The sequence below is a fragment of the Nomia melanderi genome, chromosome 7, assembly GCF_051020985.1.
Source record: "Nomia melanderi isolate GNS246 chromosome 7, iyNomMela1, whole genome shotgun sequence".
NCBI classification, from domain to species: domain Eukaryota; kingdom Metazoa; phylum Arthropoda; class Insecta; order Hymenoptera; family Halictidae; genus Nomia; species Nomia melanderi.
In genome coordinates this window covers 12,525,827-12,545,625 of record NC_135005.1, presented here as the reverse complement: position 1 = coordinate 12,545,625, position 19,799 = coordinate 12,525,827, and the positions used below count along the sequence as shown (strand labels likewise).

The window sequence follows — 19,799 nt, the reverse complement described above, 5'->3', positions numbered from 1 at the left end:
TCAGTTTCTTCGTGAATAAATTAAATATTATTATCAATCGTCGATCTTTTGATTAAATCTAGACATAGAATGAACACGAGAATTTCTTTTCCTAATAAATTGTTAACGACGAAGTACTTTCATCGATAGTTGAGAAATATAGACAAGAAGTTAACTATTAGTTAAGATTACAAAATACGCACTTCTACTTTCTCAATCTAGCTCCTAATAATTAGAAACTTATATCACCAGCAACAACGAAAATATTTTAACACATTAGACTTCACGAAAATCTCGACCATTTTTCTGTACAGTTATCCTTTTCAGCAAAGGAAAGTAGCAACAATTAGATGTTACAATCTTTTCATTACACTATTATCAACTTACGTTATTAATACGTTGATTGCCGCACGATTTCACCGAAACAAACATAGAAACTGAAAATAATGTAATATTAACTTATATAATTGAATTACGTTATCATTGCAGGTTTGAATTGTTGAACATCAATGCATTAAGTGGTATTACTTATAATATAGAAAAGTTTTTAAATAATCACCATTTAATCAATTGAACTATAGTAATTCGATTTGGTTGAAGTAACCCCTATGACACTGATTATCTTGCAACGATTGTTATCAAGTAATTCAGAAGCATTACTGACGCCTGACAAGGCATTTAACGCGTTAACTCACCAAGAATATCAACAATCTACCAAAAAATCCCCGTCACCGAGTCAACGTCCAATCCCATTGACCGCGACGGAAACGGACGATTTAAAGGTCAACAGCTTCTTCCGGAAATGCCGGAGTTCCCCGCGAAGAGAGTCGTCTCCTCAATGATTGAAGCCATTCCGACGTGGCCTCAGCGGCAAGACGGCCGACAAATTACTCGCGAGGAGCAAGCAACGGCGAGCGATATCATCGAGAGAACGTGGCGCCCTTGTCCCTTTCAAGACCGACAGGAACCGGCGTAAAGAATTGAAGGACGGCCGGCAATCATCGAATGCAAATCGACAAGGGACAACGCGGTAACGACTTGTCGACCGACGTCTGCGCTCGCCCCCTTATCGCCGGGATTAGCCCGCAGGGTCCGTCGATCGGGTTTGAATTTCGATGAGTGCTCGAGATCCTCCGACGACGCGCCGCACAGTACCAAGCGGCCATTTTTTGGACGAACTCAGCAACTTAACCATTTGCACTCGGGAGGTGACTCTCAGTCACCACCCGATTTCCTACGGTGAAGCTGTAAAGTTTGATATTTAATATTATACTTCACATAATGCATCAATCTGAGAAATATTGACGTGAAACAGCTTTGTCCGTCAATTCACGTGAATTTCTCGAGTTGGTTTTACAAAATATCGTCTTCATCGCATCGGAGAATGTTGAAATATTTCTAGTTTCTTTTGTGAAACTAAGTCGACAAGAAATCACGCGTACACTGAGGAACAAAGCTATTTTATTTGAATATTTCTCAAAATGATGCATTGTAGGAAATATAATATTAAATATGAAATTTTAGAGTTTTATTGTATGAAATAAAGTGGTGAGTGAGAGTCACCTCTCGAGTACAAAGGGTTAACACGTTCACCGCCACGAGAATTTAGAGTTTCGTACAACATTACGTATATCGTAACAAAGGCAAATAGTATTAGAATTTATTAATGATTCGATACCATGGTTCTTAAGTGATACTATTATTTAGTTACTCGTGTTACTACACATTTTAATCCGACACCAATTTTCTTGTAATCGCGTTCAAACAATGTGGAAGCTGGTTATCGTCTGGCACAGTGGCAGTAAATGTATTAACTCTTTAATGTTCGAAAAGATTTCAACGGTAAGAAAGCATGAACGTTGAATTTCGAAATATTATTCGATCGAAGATTATCTAGAGTTACAGACGGCGAGGAATACGGCTCACAACGGGCGTCTCAATCTGCGCGCGCGTGGGACTGACGGGATTAGTGATAAATTGAGAAATAAAATAACTCGAACGGTACTGCACTTGTTACGTTCCGGGTTTACAGTCTGGAGGACTGGTTTCGTGGGAGGTTAATCGTTCCAAGGGAAATTGCCAGCCGTTTTATTGACAATTAGCGAAGCAGGTACCTCCGTTGTCTTTCCAAAAGAACTAGACGATAAAGCGTCGTTTCAGCGACAGTACAAAATGAAAGTTTACAATGAACGATAAAACAAAGCTGCACATGGAACTTCTTTAAATAAAAAACACTGGAACCAAAAACAACTACCCCATCGAATATTCCCTCAGAAAACTCGATTAAAAGTGCCACGGAAATCTTTACTGTTTTACCGTAGAGTTATTCTTTCGTAGAATAGCAGGAACAATAATTAATTACTCAGCGTTACAATCCTTGCATCACACTGTTATCAATTTAGTTACGTTAACACATTGCGTACTGGTAACGAGAAATCTCGATTTTATATAAAGACACTTAGCTACGCAACTTTGCTAATTACCGCATTTAAGAAAAAAATATTAAATTTAATTCGAATTGATTATCTATTTAAAGTGTATTACACAACAATATGATATTTGAGTTTCTCTATATATAATGATATAAGTTGATCTCACTGAAAATCACTACAATTCAGTTTTCTGAAAATTAACCGGTTCGCAATGCGTTAAACATTTTCATTGGACATCGGTTCTCTCGCATGATACGATTATTCTCAAGTAATCCAGCGTTGGTCATCAGTGACTAACGCTCCACGCGGGGAATTGGGAATGGAATGTTGAAATTTTTGTTTACGCCTGTAAATGTGTAAATTTTGAATTTTGTCGATCGTTGAGCGTTGTGGTATTGTATTTGTAGGAGAATGAATAAAAAGTTTTCGATAGGGACGGTGGATGGTAGGTGAAATATGGGAGAAAATGGTGGTGATAGGGATGAGTTTGGTATTTTTGGAATTGTTAATAGCTCTTTGATTCGGTTTGGGTAAGTTTGATATTGAAGCATTAAGTGCAAAGCAGATTTCTCTTTTCTTTGGAATTTGAGGAAGTTCGAGAGTTTTGGGAATTTTGGGGAACTGCGAATGGAATGTTTAAATTCTTATCTGCTTTAGGTTGTATGCATTCATGTTTGTTGATTTGTTTCGTGGTTTAGAATACTGTGAAGAGCAAATATTGAATTTGTATCGAGAATTTGGTATTTTTGGAGTTGTTAATAGTTCGTTTGTCTTAGATAAGTTCGATATTAATGCATCAATACACGGAATGAAATTTCGAACAGAAATGTACGGTACGCGACGTGTTAAACATTTTCATTGGACATCGGTTCCCTGCGAGTTACGATCATTCCCAAGTAATCCAGTGGTCGTCAGTGACTAACGCTTCGCGCGTTAACGAACAAAACACAAAAGAACGCTGCCCGCGTCATTCCGCGGAGCGCGTGGAAAAATGATCGCGCAACGTGTTCCAGCTCGGCGGCAAGTATCCCGCAGCCGGCAGTGACCATTATTAAATCAGCGAGACGCGGGAATGAAATATCCCCGCGATCCGTCCCCGTCGTCTATTATTGGCCCGCGGGAATGACTAACTAAACTCGCCGCGGAACAAATACCGGCGGCGTTCCGAACAATACCGCGCTTCTTCGCGGTGGCAGCGGGACAAACAGACGAACAAGCGGAAAGGGACGCGCGGTTATTAATTGCGACGATACAGATTCCCCGCGCGCGTATTTAATCGGCGAATTAATTACCGGCGGATCGCGAGCGGTGCCAATGGGACCGGACGATAAAAGGGGAATTGAAAAGAGAGGAGCGCGGGGTCGGGGGTGATCGGGGATCTGAATGACCGCGGTCTCGACGAGATAGGGGCAGGAGACGCCTTCGACTTCGCGGGAGAAGAGACGATAATGGCGCGGGAGCTTCGAGTGGCGGGGCAACGGCGCGCAATTACTTTAATTCTCGTAATTGAAGAGACGCGTCGGCGCGACGCCTCCGCGGAGCAAGACGGCCGGCGAACAAACCGACACGCCGCATATACAATTTCGAGTGTCGCCGCATAACGCGGCGAGCGTCGATTAATTAGACGGTCCTCGTTCGGCGTCCCCCGTCGCCCGCCCCACGATCTCCCGCGTTTTTATCCGCTGTCCTTCCCTTACGCCCACGAGTACGCGATTATCATTACAGCCGGCGCCTTTCGACCTCTCCGCGAGTGTCTTCGGTTTTTCCAGCTGCAATCTGGCTGTGAAGCCAACTGTTGCGCGCCTGGCTTGGACGAGTTGGTGGAACAAGGGCGATTCGATGTTTGGAGGTTTTTATTTGTGATTTTGATCCCTGAGTTTTGATTTTCTGCTGTTGTGGAGAAGCTATGAGGAGTGGGGTACGTCTTTCGGTTGGGGGCGGTTCTTGAGTTTTGGGGGATCCGAGATTGGGTTTTGATGGATTTTATCTATTTGTCGCTTGGAGGCCAATGTAGCTGACTGTAGGAAAGAAATGTTGAGGAAATTAATGTTTTGGATAATGAAATTATTGAATAACATATTTAGAAGCTATAAAGAGAAGGGCTTCCTAACCTAGAGAAACGAAGAAACGAGTAAGTCCTTGAATAACTAAAAAGAATACGGTTTATTCCATTACAATTCACAGAAATCAGAAAATATCAAGAAATCTTTAAATTATGATGAAAATTTCAGGAAAGCTTCATCGAGTCCACTGATCTCGAAGGTGAACACTCCACTGAACACTCTCCTAATCTTCCCGAATTCCTTCTACTTTCAAAAAATTACTCCACTTCAGATTCAATAGAGATCTACATTCTCAGAAGAGTTCTTCAGTTTAGAACCTCAGATTCTACAATCCTCGTTTACGATTCTAGCTCCAACCGAGTTCAGATTTCAATCCGCTGCTCCAAGAAATCGATTGATTGAAGCTTCTCAGTCCCCACATCGTTGCGAGGATAATAAAGATCACTTCGATATCAGTTTATCATCTTCACACAAGGCAGAAAACCGACCGACCGTTCAATATTCTGTCGGAGTGCTTTCTGCGAGCGCCTCGCGACATAAGCTTTCGCAAAATCGCGTTTCCATCGCGCCGGTGCCGTATATTCCGCTCCTTTTATTGCTCCAGATATTTTCAACTGCGTATAGCAGAGAAATCGCCGATACGTATAGTCTCACTTTCGGTCGATTGTGCGGCGCCGGCTAAATTGGGTAAGTAGAAAATAGAGGCGCGCCGCGGAATACGAAGCGCAGCGAGAAAGAGAGAGGGGACCGATAAAAACGGGAACATCGTGTCTCCGCGGGACGCGGAGATAATAAATGGACGTGTCTTATTGCGCCGCGCGTCTTCCGGTTGTCCTCGCGCGACTCTTGATCCCCGGACGCGGTCCCGCGAATACCGAAACGGTAACGCCGGCGAAACAATATCCGTGGACGTCGGGGGGAATAAAAGTCTAGGGACACCGGGTATCGTAAACATTTTACGAACGAGACGCTTCGGCGCTCCCTCACGTCCTTTTCCGCGAGGAAAGTCACTTTGCTCGTGCCCTTCGATCGTTGGCAGCTCCTTTTCGCGCGGTAAAGACACCTCTGTTCGGCAGGTTCGCCGATGATTCCGTTTCTGAATCGTTTCCGACGGAAAAGTATGAACGGCAGGCATTGTGCGCGATTAACCGTGAGACACTACGATTACATTCTCGCGTCTTGCTAGCTGTTGCTGCGTATAAATCACTTCCAACGTTTCTCGATCGTGTAATTACCTTTGCGCTGCAGCGCATCTGGCCTCGCAGCTTTCGAATCGAGTGACGGTTTAACCCTTCGCACTTCGAATTTCTTTTGTATTTTTGCAATGGTGACTCGACATTTTTTTAACTGTGTATCTTGTTATATTTTTAATAGTATCGGTGAAAGAATTGTTTACGTTGTTTTAACTAATTGTCTTTCGGAGTACATTACGAGTAAAGCGCTTGAAGTGATACAGAATTATGGAAAAGTAAATGTGAAAGGAAGTCAGAGGGCAACAAGTTAAACCTCTAATTACCAGGATTCAAATCATCAATCTTTCTGAGACTAATAGAACAAACTCTACAATAAACGATTGTAAATCTAGTATTAACCTTTTACATTCCGGATTTCTTTTGCATTTTTTCCTCGATAACTCTGTATTATTACGATATTTTCTTTGAAATGCATTTGAAGGAATAGACAGATTGTAGAGAGCAGAGTGAACGATTCTTCGTACTAATGATATTGAAAATAACATGACAATATAATCTATTCGAAAAATATTTAGACAAATAAGCACACTTAATGTGCTTAGCTGAATAGGTGAAGTTTTCTGATACTCCTTAACGAATCCTTAACAATAAACCTAACGAGAGATTAGAATGACTTCAATTTTTTATAAGGATTAGAACACGTTTCTTGAAGTTCGAGTCTCCTAGCCGTGTCTGTCCAAATACACAAATTTTGTACAAAATCTTTCGCAAAAACGCCTTCATGTAGTTTTAACATAGACAACGAGCAGAAAGAAATTCACAGAAGTGACCTGACGCAATGCTTAACGCGTTAACACTTCGCGTACCGGTTAATTTTCGGAAAACTGAATTGCGACTGGCAATTTTCAGTGAGGTCAATTCACATTATACATAGAAAAACTCAGATATATTATGTAATATATTTCAAATAGATAATCAATTCGAATCACATTGAATATTTCTTTAAATGCTCTGATAATTAGCAAAGGCTCTATTAAAAACGAGATATCTCGTTACCAGTACGCAATGTGCTAATTGCAAATATTACAGCAATGCCAGTGATATAAATAATAAAACCAGTAAGTAAAAGTGTCATGTTCCGTTAAGGATTAAGGTAAAACATTAAGTTTGTCAAGAGCACTTCGTTCCTTTCAGAAGATACAAAGATTAAACGAAGTTAAAAAGTCCATATTTCTCAGGGAATTAGTAGGCAATCGAGAAGACCGTCTAACGAACGAGAGACTAGAAATAATTCGAGGTCATTCGAAGTCATTCTAGAGGTTCTAAAGCACTTGCGTCCTTCAACGACGTACTGTTCGCCAGTTCCTCCTGAGGACGCTTCAAGGGGTTGGCTCGAGGACACAGTGTGAATCCACCTTTACCCGGTAACTCCAATTTAAGGGGGACGTCCGGTAGAAACGGTTTCCAAGTAACTCGAATTTGAAGTGGAGCGACTCGTTGCCGGGCACGGTTGTCCGGTAAATTGAGTTTCGCATGCGATGATGCCGGACGGTTGTTCCCAAATCACGTAGGAAAACATCGAACGGAATGCGGTGAAATTCTGATAGCGGAACGGAACTTGTCGGGATGTAATTACTGGAAGCATTGAAACGGCTGAATCGTCGCGGGATAACACAGTCGGAGGAGAAATCGTTGCAGATACCGGCTACCGATCAAACACGACGAGACTTCGTTACTCGCGACTTCGGTCGGGCTCGAACGTTTGTTATCTGTTTAGTGAATCTTGTAACATTGAAAATCATTTCCATTTTTCATCGTTCCTCTTACAATTATATGAATCTGCCAGGGAATTCGATAATTCACGGTTCGAGCTCACAATATTCTGAACTTCGTTCCTCGTTCGTTGTATATTTTTTAATGCCTGTTCTTATATTAAAACTGACGAGCAGTTAGATTGACTTTCTGAAATTTCTTTATAGAAACTCCAACAGTGTACCTGCTGAGACTTTAATTAATTTACAATTCAGTTCGCGTGGTCCTGAAGCGGTTTCTTTAATAACTTCTCACAGGCATTTATCTTTTTAATCATTGCAAAAGGGAAACATCAGAATCGGGTCGTAGTTTTAAATCATTGCTTTCGAAACAACTGGACAACCTGACTACTAACACGTTCCGCGCCACGGAAATTTCGGTCACATTTTGCTTACGAACTGTACTGATTTTCTAAATAAAATATTAAGTTATATTCAAGTTTTCTTGAAATTTTATATATTTTGATATCGTTTCTTGACGTTTTCGGTGCTGTGTAACGTATACGGCTACTCTTGACCATATGTCGCTTAGAAATATTTTGTTAAAAAAATTAACGTGTACCACATGTGATACCCAGATAATAACAATTTCCAAACTGAATACTAACAACTTCCGTCAGCCCATTGCCATACAACGACAAGTAAGACTCGCGATGATTTCTAGACCAACTTCACAAAATCAATGTTGTTCATTACACAGAGATCAAAGCAAACTATTTTGCTGTTATCAATGTATCATCTCCAAATGAAATCTCCACTTCAAGTAGAACGGAAAATTTTTCACTCCTTCCAAATTGTCTATAGTAAAATGTTACACGAGCTTAGTAACGAGAGTAACTAGTACCGCGAGTGGTTAACAGTCTCCAAATAACAAACTAGATCAATTTACTCCATATTCGTTGATCCAGAATAACTGTCGTCGTCATTCAAACTCACACAAACGAATCCTCGACAATCAGTCTATCGTTATACTATTCATTAAAAGTTCATTTTGGCCGGTGAAAATTCACCGAAACGGTGGCGCGAGACTGCGCATCGGAATTATTCAGGGATAAACGTCTCGGATAAACGGGACCGTCGGTTTTTTCCCTCGTCCGTCATCCATCCCGGCGATCGCCGTTTTTGCATCGGCCAGACGTCGTCCGGAGCCGGCGGGAACTGGGTCACCGGGTGACAGAGACAACTGGGTGTAATTGCGGAAGACAAATATGACAAGTAACGCTGTGTTATGCAACACGTCGAGATTGCGAGGAGTATCGCTGTCGCATTAATATCAAGTCCCGGTGAAATATTACTTTAGAACGTACAATACGGCGCGCAATTAGGACGGAGGGCATACTCGGTGTCGCAGAAATTCGCTATCGCACCGGCGACTAACAGTGTAATTAACCGGACCGCTGCGGCTTACGCGTTTATAGAGTAAGCAAACGCGCGAACTACGGTAAACTAGTAACGTTAACTACGTGTAATTAAATTTACCTTCTGTTTGCCGGCAGGTAATAACCGTTGACGGAAGGGAACGCGTCGCTAATTAATTTTTCGGACCAAGGCAGTTTTTGGCTGCTCGCATACTTCGACGTTAGGCTGCTCAACGAATTAACGACTGTGGATAAGCGTTGAACACGTGAAACACCTAATGACGTTTTGTATTTAATATAATTCTGCGCGACGTGTTTCGTCTTTGATCTTTTAATGGAATGATCTTTAACCCTTGGTTTCTCACTTTGAGGTTCACGTCGACGTTAGTTCATTCAATTACACCTTAATACGGCGCTCTATTTATTTATTCAAGAATATTTTGGAGTCATTGAAATGTTACCTTTAAATGGTACAATTGTGACACTACAAATACATACAGAAAAAATTGTTGAAACAGGTAGAGGTTGCAATAAAATAGAATGTCGAGTCTCGACATAGGACTGCTAAGGGTTGAATGAATTTTTTCATGTCCTATTTATTTCTATGACACAACTACTTCGTCGTTAATAATTTATCGAAAAGAGACAAATTTTAGGTATATTCTATGCCTGTGTTTGCTTTAAATTATAATAGTTGATAAGAGAAGGATATTTCATTCGTATACACAATAATTGAGTAATATTTATATTTGTTATGTTCAAAACCTTCACGAGTCTCTCGCGTTGTTGTAACAAGGGGGGTCACCGGTGACCCAACCAAATCAAATTACTATAGTTCATTCAATTAAACGATTATTTGGAAACATTTCTATATCATAAATAAGGCTACCTAATGCAGTGACATTCGGCTACAAGAACGTGCAGTAATAATGATGCAATTCAATCGAATGACTTAATATATTTTCTCCATTTTGAGTATTTTGCTCAATCGCGTGGCATTCAATGTGTTAAATGTGATAGGTACGTGGATAGAGGAATATTGAAGTAATAGGAATGATATCGAGGGATCTGTTAATTATGAAGGTAATAATTAGCGGAGACCAGGTTCACAAGAAAATTACCCTAACGAGACAAGGCCCGGACACGTAACACGCGAACTTTGATGAAGTTTCGCATAGTGGCAACGCTCGAAATTCGAAAACTAATGGTACACGGCTCTAGTCGTAGACGATTACCAGTTAATCCGGCGTCGCTCGTGTAGGGCGTGGTGGGCTCGAGCAGATTTATTTCGTCGATCCACTGTCAGATAGGTGATCTCGTTCTCACTCCGTATTTGTGTGGCTTTCAATTAGAACCTGTAGATCGTATCAATATCCCTGGTGTTTCGATATGTGAGAACAACTTCTACGAAACGAACAGAACTTGAATAGACTTCGGACTGATCAATTACGACGAAACACAGAATGTTCGACTGCAGCTGGAAACAATTTTTCTCAGCGAACGTGAATGAACGTTTGCTTTGGATATTAATGTTTCTTCGGAGTCTCAAAGCTGTCATTGCAGTTCGAGTCGTTTTCCAATTACGTTTTCATACCACTATTTACTTTTCAAGTTTATCGTGTCCTTTTGACAAAGACACTTTCAAATTTGACAATAGCATACATTGTAATTAGACAGTATGCTGTTACTCTCTAGGATATTTCAAGAATTGGCACTAGAAGTACCAGATGGGTCAAAATGACTTATTTCTGATTTCTTTTACAATGACTGAAAACAGATACTTCTACGAGAAATTGACCAGACTAATTCAGTAATAGCAAAACTGAAATACGACGCAATTGAAACCTTAATAAACGCACGCTTATGGTTTTTATAAAGAAATTTGTAGAAGTTTAAGTGGTCGATGGTTCTAGTGTTAAAACAGTCACGCTAAGTCACAGGCAGAACGAAGATTCCCTTTGAACTACCTTGAAAATTGCAACAGCGGGTTTTAGGGATGCTCAAAGCTGTCATTGCAGTTCAATCTGTTTCGACTCAATCACATTTTCAGTTCCGTAGCACTATTTACTTCTCAAATTTCTTCTTCTCAAATTTGACAACGGCATAAATTGTAAATAAACACTACGCTGCTACTTTCTCTAGAATATTTCAAACTATAAACCGAGTACACGGTAGAATTAACACTGCAACTACCAAATGAGTCAAAATGACCCATTCCGAAATTCTTCTCTCACAGCCATTGAAAAACCGATAAATCCTTCTCTAAGAGATTTCTAAAGAAACTATTATAGTAAGACGCAAACTAAGTTTCAAGCGATCGAAGTCTCGACGCACTCTTGGAGTTTCTATAAAAAGATGTTAGAAAGTCAACTTGACTACTTGGTAGTCCTAATGTTAACACATTGCGTACTGGCAACGAGAAGTCTCGTTTTTATATAGACACTTAGCTTCTCCTAATTACTATAGTACTTAGAAAATTATGAAATTTGATTCAAACTGATTATCTATTTAAAATACATTACATAACAATATAAATTTCCATCCGAACAATTCAGTTTTCTGAAAAGTAGCCGATACGCAATGTGTTAACCCTTTGCGGACGAAGATTTGAAATATATAAAAGCTTCAGCAGAAGCTAAATGATACATCAATCGCTTAAATAATAGGAAAAACAGGAACTACGTATTTATCTCTTACTGTTTTAGTAATTCGATCATCTGTTCGCGACTCAGTGTTGGAAACATGAAAATTTCACGTCGCCGAAATGTCGACATTCGTCCGCAATGTGTTCATTGCTAAGTCACAGGCAAAACGAAGATTCCCTTTGAACTACGTTGAACGTTGCAACAGTGCGTTTCAGGGATGCTGGTAGCAACAGCTGCGACAAAATAAAACTGCCCCCGCGTCCAATTCCGCGGGAAGATTAAACCGTTCCTCTGCGTTTCCGGTCGGTCGTCCGGCTGAATTTCATCCACGCGGTGCCTGAAATCCGGTAACCCGCGGGGCTACGTTTCAAGATCTTAAGAAAGCACACGTCTCTCGCAGAGTCAGCTTTCTCTGTAATACACGGTGTCAATTTCATACGGCCCAGCTACGCGCGTCCCCAGCTCTCGCCGGTGTCTCGAACTCTTTTGTACCGTCTCGTGTGTCTCTTCTTCCGACTATCTCGCGGGTCGACGCCCGTAGGGCCCGAGGTCGTCCACCGGAGGAGACCTAAATCCTCGATTCTGTCTCTCATCGCGAGACACATTCGTTTCTCCTCGGATCTTACCGGGGACTATCTAAAAGTTGTACAAACCAACTAGGGAACGAGAGAATTTCGATGAACGACGAGACAGAAGCGGGGACGGATACGCGTTGTCGAATCGACTTAGTCGATGATCGTCTATTATTAAAACGCTGAACTCTAGCTCCAATATTGCACCAGGAATAATGTTAGATATTCTAATGAATCTTAAAGAAACTACCCTACAATTATTAGATTTTTCACACATCCAAATTTTCCACTAAGAAGGAAAATAAAAGATCGAAGAAACAGAATTTCTCATTTTCGCCAGGAATACTATAAAAATTAGTTGCATTTGCTGATACATTACAAAACAACCCGGAGCGCTAAGGGTTAACCCTTTGCACTCCGAAGTTTTTCACTAGAAATGTTTCAACATTTTCTGATGTTTACAATTATTAGATTTTTCGAAAAATTCCGAATAATGCTTATGAAATTCAATCAATGCATTAACGTGTTCAATAAAAATACTGTTAATAATAATACTAAAGAAATTCTGAAGAATCGTGAAAAATCCAGATGTATTATATCAAATCTTTTTCTTGCTAATAAGGCCTGTATAATGAAATAACGAATACAGCTACATTCTTCTACAATTCGAATTTCTAGAAACGAGTTCAAGTTTGTATTCATATTTAAAATTCTAATCGTCTTATGACAGTCGCAGGGGACACGTTCGAAACTGGGTCTAACAGAGAGACGGAGTAAGAGGAAGAAGACGCCCAAGTCGGGCAACCGAAGATTCCAGCAAACAGCTGATCCCGAAGTTCAACTATCGTGTCGAACTCCCGAACTGTGGAAGGTCCCACTTGAATTTCAACTAACGGAACGAACGCCGTCACGGAATACACCGTTCCGTTAGAGGTTTTTGCCTTCGTTTTCCCCTCCGGTGACGACCACTCAGGGAAAGCAGTCGGAGAAAATTGGTATGTATCGCGGGGCGCATCGCGTTACACAATTCCGCTATCGCGCGGCGATATTAGGTAATACGAAGCGTTGCCTTGTAATTCACCGGCGGCGGAGTTTTCATCTTTGTAAACCTCGCGTGACCGAGATTATGGCGTCGAGAATTATACCGTTCGCAACGGAAAACCGAACGATCCCCGTCGCGCGATCGCTGAAAACCTCCCTAATTGCCGCAATCCATTTACGAGTTACTCCTAAATCCGTTCGGCCAACGTCTGGCCTCGATAAAGAATCGACGGCACTCGGAATTTTAATGACACCGATACGCGGAAGCTCCGTAAAAACAGGGAAACACGTTCGCGGTCGAACCGGCGAACGCGTCGCGAGAATTTATAGTCCATTCGCGGGGTAAACGGCGCGAGTACGCGCGTGCGACAATTAGTCCACCGTGAAACGCGAATTTTACCAGGGATTAATCAGGCTTCTGCATCATTTTCGTTTCAACGGACGAAGCCCGATTTATCTTTATTCCGGCGTCTCTGAAATGTAACGGAAAAACCGGCTGTGAACGTTCAAACGCTTGAATTATTCGTGTACGCGGGAGTTAAACAACAAAGATGCCATGCACACTCGAATGGCCGAGAGAATTATGGCCGAAATGAACAGGTACTCGATGGAAGCGACCTCTCAGCCGAGAAAAAATTGGTGTCAAGATGACAAATTCCAGAGAGCCGAGCGCACGGTGCAACACTCGGACGATTCTTGCTCGAATTTCCGATTGTACGCTGACCGCACTGTGAACCGGTCGAATGACCAGTTTTAAAATTTCATTTGAAAAGTGTTTTCATTCGTTGTTTTTATTGATTGCCGTTATCAACTCACGTCTTCGGAGAGCAGTTTAGTTTAACAGTTAATTTCGAATAAGAGTTGCAAGATTGTTGGTTTTATGATGGAATCAATCAGGTTCCATTGAAATTATACATTTCAACTGAGACAATAGGTAGACGCGGTGTCTTTATGATACAAACGCTCGGAATGTACTGAGAATTACAGTGATTCACTCGATCAAACGACGATTATTCGCGAACATTTCTATATTGTAAATAATGCTACCCATTGCGGTGACATTCAGTTTGATGAACGTGCAATGATGATAATCTAATTCAGTAAAATGATTTAATACTGTATTTTTTCCATTTTGTGTATTTTTTTGCGGCGTTCAACGCGTTAACCCTTTGCACTCGAGAATATTTTTCTCAAGAAGTTTATTTTGACGTTCCATGTATCGACACATATAAAATTTCATATTGAGTTCTAAATTTGATCACTTTGCTCGGTCAAATCAAACGGTGATTGGACGGTGCCACTCGAGTTCAAAGGGTCAACCCTTTATATACCACTAGACTTTGAAATTGACTGACGAAGAAATCACATACGAATTAACCCCTTGCACTCGAGGGCCTTAAAGTCGCCACCTGATTCGACGCAGGAAACTTATAAAATTTTCAATTCGATATTAAACCTTGTCTCTTAATTTATATAAGACAATCGTGTTAGTTGCGAGAAAAATCGTTAATACTTAAAAAGTAATGAATATTTTTCATGAAAAATACTGTCGAGTGCAAAGGGTTAAGGAACAGATTGTCAACAATCAAGGAACAAAGGGTTAAATGCCGAGTGTTCGACGATTCCGAGTCGCCGCGCGTCGCGGCGTCCAGCCTCGAGAGATGTCCGTTCTCTAGAAAACAGCCGCGTGATTGTGGGCAAGGCTTAAGGCCCGTTCCTCGCCGCGAAATCGTGGCGGGGATGCGGCACCGGTTCTCGGCCCGAAGAAACTCGGTTCGCGGCAGTGTCCGCGATGCGTTTGCACCGTCGATCTCACGCCGCGTCCGTGGATCCTCCCGCTGCCTCGATCCAGCGGGAAATTTGAATCGCGATAACGAGCGGCACGCGAGACTCCGCGATTGTTCCGATTCACGCGAGCCGCGGGAATACGGTTCCGACCGGGTCCGACGATCGTTTCTGTGCGCTGGATGTGGTGGTTTTTTTTCTGTTTTTTTTTTTTTGAAAAAAGAAAGAACGAAGAAAGGAGCGTCGCGTGACGAAGAGAACGAGTCCGCCGGCGGCTCGAGCACGCGGCGAAGTCGATTTAACGAGCGCGCGCCGTGAAGTGTGTCCGAGTTTTGAAAGCAGCGAGCTCTTATTGGTGATTTCGTGGACGAAGCTCGAGGGTCAGCTACGGTGAGTCTCTTTTCGACTTGTCTTCCTGTTTCGCGTGGATATTTGTCGGTGTTCTTGCGTCGTTCGTCTGCCATTGGCTGAGCGGAGGTATGGGGACTCGAGTTTTCATCTCTCGTTTAATTTTTGATAATTGCATTCTTAACATATCGCGTACCGGTTAATTCTTAGGAAATATTTCGTCTGCCATTGGCTGAGCGGAGGAATGAAGACTCGAGTTTTCATCTCTCATTTGATTTTTGATTACGTTCGCTAATAATTGCATTGTTAACACATCGCGTACCGGTTAATTTTTAGGAAATATTGCGTTTGCCATTGGCTGAGCGGAGAAATTAAGATTCGAGTTTTCATCTCTTGTTTGATTTTTGATTAGGTTCGCTAATAATTGCATTGTTAACATATTGCGTACTGGTTAATTCTTAGGAAATATTTCATCTGCCATTGGCTGAGCGGAGGAATGAAGACTCGAGTTTTCATCTCTCATTTGATTTTTGATTACGTTCGCTAATAATTGCATTGTTAACACATCGCGTACCGGTTAATTCTTAGGAAATATTTCGTCTGCCATTGGCTGAGCGGAGGAATGAAGACTCGAGTTTTCATCTCTCATTTGATTTTTGATTAGGTTCGCTAATAATTGCATTGTTAACACATCGCGTACCGGTTAATTTTTAGGAAATATTGCGTTTGCCATTGGCTGAGCGGAGGAATAAAGACTCGAGTCTTGATTTAAGAGAATAGTTTTCATCTCTAATTTGATGTTTGATTAGGTTCGCTAATAATTGCATTGTTAACACATTGCGTACCGATTAATTCTTAGAAAACCGATTTTTCAGTGCCATCAACTTATAAGTTCACGGTATACCACTATATGCAAAATATTCAAACACCTCACTATTATTTCATAAGTATTAAACCAGTAATTAATTCTAATAAGATGTAATATTCCTTTAAATGGCGTGGTGGTTAGCAAACTTACAAAGACAGGTTTAAATAAAAACAAGATTTCTCGTTTGCCGTACGCAATGTAACACTGAAACCAGCAACCAGTTGAACGTTCTGAAATTCCAATATTAATCGACCTCTCAACTTTAATCGATTTCCAGTTTGCGTATTGCGAAATCAAGTTCTTTAATAATTCCTCGGGGAAACATCTGTCATCGTAATAACCGCAAAAAGAAGACATCAGGAATGCCTGTGAAATATCTGGTAGCTTTAGTGTTAAATGGAGATTAACGATTTCGCTGGGTTAAATTAAATTAGGTTATCCCTTTGAACCATCTGTTGATTATTTTATTCGACAAGCTTTCATTCTCAGTTTATTCACAGTGTTTATTAGTAAACTGCGATATAAACACCGTATTGAAAAGGGAAACAAGCCTTTTGTCCAACTTAATACTTTGTTATTCGTCGGTATGGTTGCCAATCAAAGGTACAAACGAAATGTTCTGTGTGTTATGTTCCCCACAACTAGATTGCAAGTGACAGACGATACCAGTGAACGATCGAAACTCGATTTCTTCGATTTCTTCAGTCGGTAATTAGCGAAACTGAATCTGTAGGTGTGTTTTCCGCAACGAGTCTAGGGAAATCGGTGGAAACTGTTGCGAGGCTCGGGTCCTCCGACTGTTTCGCCCGCGGATCTTGGATAACGCGTCGCTCGCGTTATTTTAGTGCACGAACAGCCGCTTCGGGGGCCGGTTACGTTTCGGTTCTACGGGGAAACCGTTTCTCTCGAAGGTGTTGCGGGATTTATGGGTTTTCGGAAGCGACGACGTATCTTCGGGCTGGCTGCTGTATTTCGGTTGAATGCGAATCGGAGTGGGAACCTTTTAATTGTTGCGCTGTTGTATTAATAGGTTGCGGAGCAATCCTTGCGTTTAGGGCTGCGGGAAGACGCGTCGAGCGCGGCGCGAATGATTCCTGACGATCATTTCGCCTTCGAGTGGACGTGAAGAAACGTAGAAATTTGGTAGTTTCATTTGGGAAGTAATACTTCTAACGGGTATTTTACGCTAAAAGGATCTGACGAGTCAAAATGACATTTCTCATTTCTCTGCTTTGAAATTGTTGAGAAAATAACATGTGTTGTCGCGAGGAATTTGTAAATTGATTTAACAATGCGCGAACTGAATTGTGAAGCAATTGAAGTCTCGATGGACGCACGCTTGGAGTTTTTGTAAAGAAGTTTCAGAATCAATGTAACTTGTGTAGTTTTAGTGTTAATTAATATGTAATCCCTATAAACATTGTGACAATAGGTTATTCTCAGTTTCTTTAAATATTCATTGTAGTATTCAAGTGAAACTATTCATTTTCGAGATGACTTCGAATGTTTCGAAACACTCGACAGTTTCTCCCTAGAAATATGCAACATTCTTGTTCTTTCGAACTAACGAATGAAGAAACTTACGTAAATTAAGATGCTAAGCTGTTTTATTTGAATGTTTCACGTATTGATGCATTATACAGAGCATAATGTTCTATATAAGACGATAGTTTTGATATAAGATACCGATAATCGCGAAATAAAAATATCTAAATCAGTCACTCTAGTGTTGAATTAAATATAAAATAATTTTTCATGCTTGTCTATGGTTATACAGTTCCCATATGTTCTCTACATTCCCTTCGCTCTAGAAATGTGGGATCCGGAAATTTGATTTCAGAGGAGCGATACTTGCTTTGCATGATGGGGGCACTTTGTTAATTTGCGGTACAGATGTTCATTGTTCCCTGATCAAAATTTAATGGGACATCGTTGGACCATGTTAATTATGCCGGTCCTGTGTAGCTATTTTGTGCATTCGCGTATGATTGAATGCATTATATCGGTGTCCTAGTTATTAGCGAAATACGTGACCATTGTTTCGTTAGCCAATCCCGCTGTACGAATGCAGAATACCGTATTTAATATACAGCGTAACGATATATTAAAGCAGCTCAACGAAGAAACACAGACCACCGAACTTCAAATGAGGATTCCACGAATTGTACAATACAAAACTGAGAATGTACCTGCGATACTGGATAATTCAGAACTTATTCTCTCCGATAATATTTACAACCCTCAAGTTCATTATCTCACCAAAAAGACAAATCAAGTAACTAACCGCTTGCCCCATGATTCATTCCTTAACTATCATCACCTTCATCATTAATAATTTATTAGGAAAAGAAAATTGGGTTAACTATCAGAAGCCAACGCGGTCCAACAAACAAACAAAAACTAATGTTCTCCAGAATTATTATACAAAATATTCGAAATCCATAAAAACCTCCTGTCCTAAAAAACAAAGAAACCTAGTCCCTAGCAACTAAAAACAGCCCACTAAAATTAATCAGAAGACTAAACGGCTTCTCAGCGACTCAACGCACAACAAAAAATCCTAATTAATTCACAAACAATTAACACTCCGATCAGACAAATCCGGTGAGACATGCATCACGAGTGTGACAGTAGGTCAATGGGTTAAGGAGGGTGAGAAAAAAGGGGTGGAGGGTTGAAAGAACACGCCGATAGATCGATCGGCGCGCTCATTAACCGGTGATAATTCGAGGCACGCGGCGACGTTAATTGATCGCGCGTGTCGTACACGGATATAATATCTCTAATATCCGAGATACGACGCGCGATAGCCGGAGGTGGCCGGCGCGGAATCGTAACGCTTAACAGGGCAGCGGGACATATGAAAATCCAATCAACCGCCGCGCGGCCGGCACAAGGTTCCCGATGGCGCGCGCGCGTTTACGTGTAACACGTCGGAGCCCGCCGATATTGTTCCAGTTTAATTTTCCGGTGGCCGCGTTCGTTAGGGTGGATACTCGGCGTAGGTATACGCGGCGAGCGCGGAGATCACGGTGGTCTATGGCGGTTTCTATTAATAGAAACACGTGTGCACGCATGACGGGGCGCACCCCGATAAATCAGCGACGATAAAAGAGCTGGCCCGGCCCGGCAGCGATCGTTGCTGCATCGGCGGAGGACTTCTCGGGCCCACGCGCCGCGATTAGCGTCCTCGGAAAACCGCGACGCGTAGCCGAGCTATAAATCGGCGGCGTCGATCCGCGCTTTATCGCGAATTCCCGAGATTAGAACAGTGGCTTCGATCGGCGGAGCTTTCGAAAAATGACCCTTTGCCGGGGATTATCCGCGAAACGATCGATAACGCTTTCACTTCGGCCTGTAATCTGATTTCCGCTGGCGCGCGAATGAAAGCTGCTTGATACGGGGATAGCGTGAAGTGGGCTTTATATTGAAGATTTCTCGTTGCCGAGGATTAAAGTGAGAGATCGCGAAGCGGAGATTAAAGTGACGGAACGATCGTGGGCTGGAGATTAGTGTAACGAAAGCTCGCGGAGATCGGCGCGCGCGTACGATCGCCGGGAATGGTAGCGCGGTAAGATGATGTGGAGATTAATGCGACAAAGGTTGTGTAGTACGGGTTAGTGTAACGGGGAAGATCGCGAAGCGAAGGTTGAAGTATCTGAAGCGTGCGGAGTGGATTAATGTAACAAGATTGAGAAGTGAAG

At 41.7% G+C, this 19,799-nt stretch overlaps 2 protein-coding genes across 3 annotated transcripts in view; one reads left to right on the top strand and one right to left on the bottom strand.

The window, feature by feature from the left end:
- The window catches only part of hiw (MYC binding protein highwire), a 421,563-nt gene that overhangs the window by 195,824 nt on the left and 205,940 nt on the right, over positions 1-19,799 (bottom strand). The window lies entirely within an intron of this gene.
- The window catches only part of LOC116430478 (uncharacterized), a 200,342-nt gene continuing 195,432 nt past the window's right edge, over positions 14,890-19,799 (top strand). For both annotated transcript variants that reach the window (XM_076368980.1, XM_076368981.1), the window contains exon 1: positions 14,890-15,269. The gene's annotated coding sequence lies outside the window, so the exon portion shown is untranslated. The remainder of the gene's footprint in view (positions 15,270-19,799) is intronic.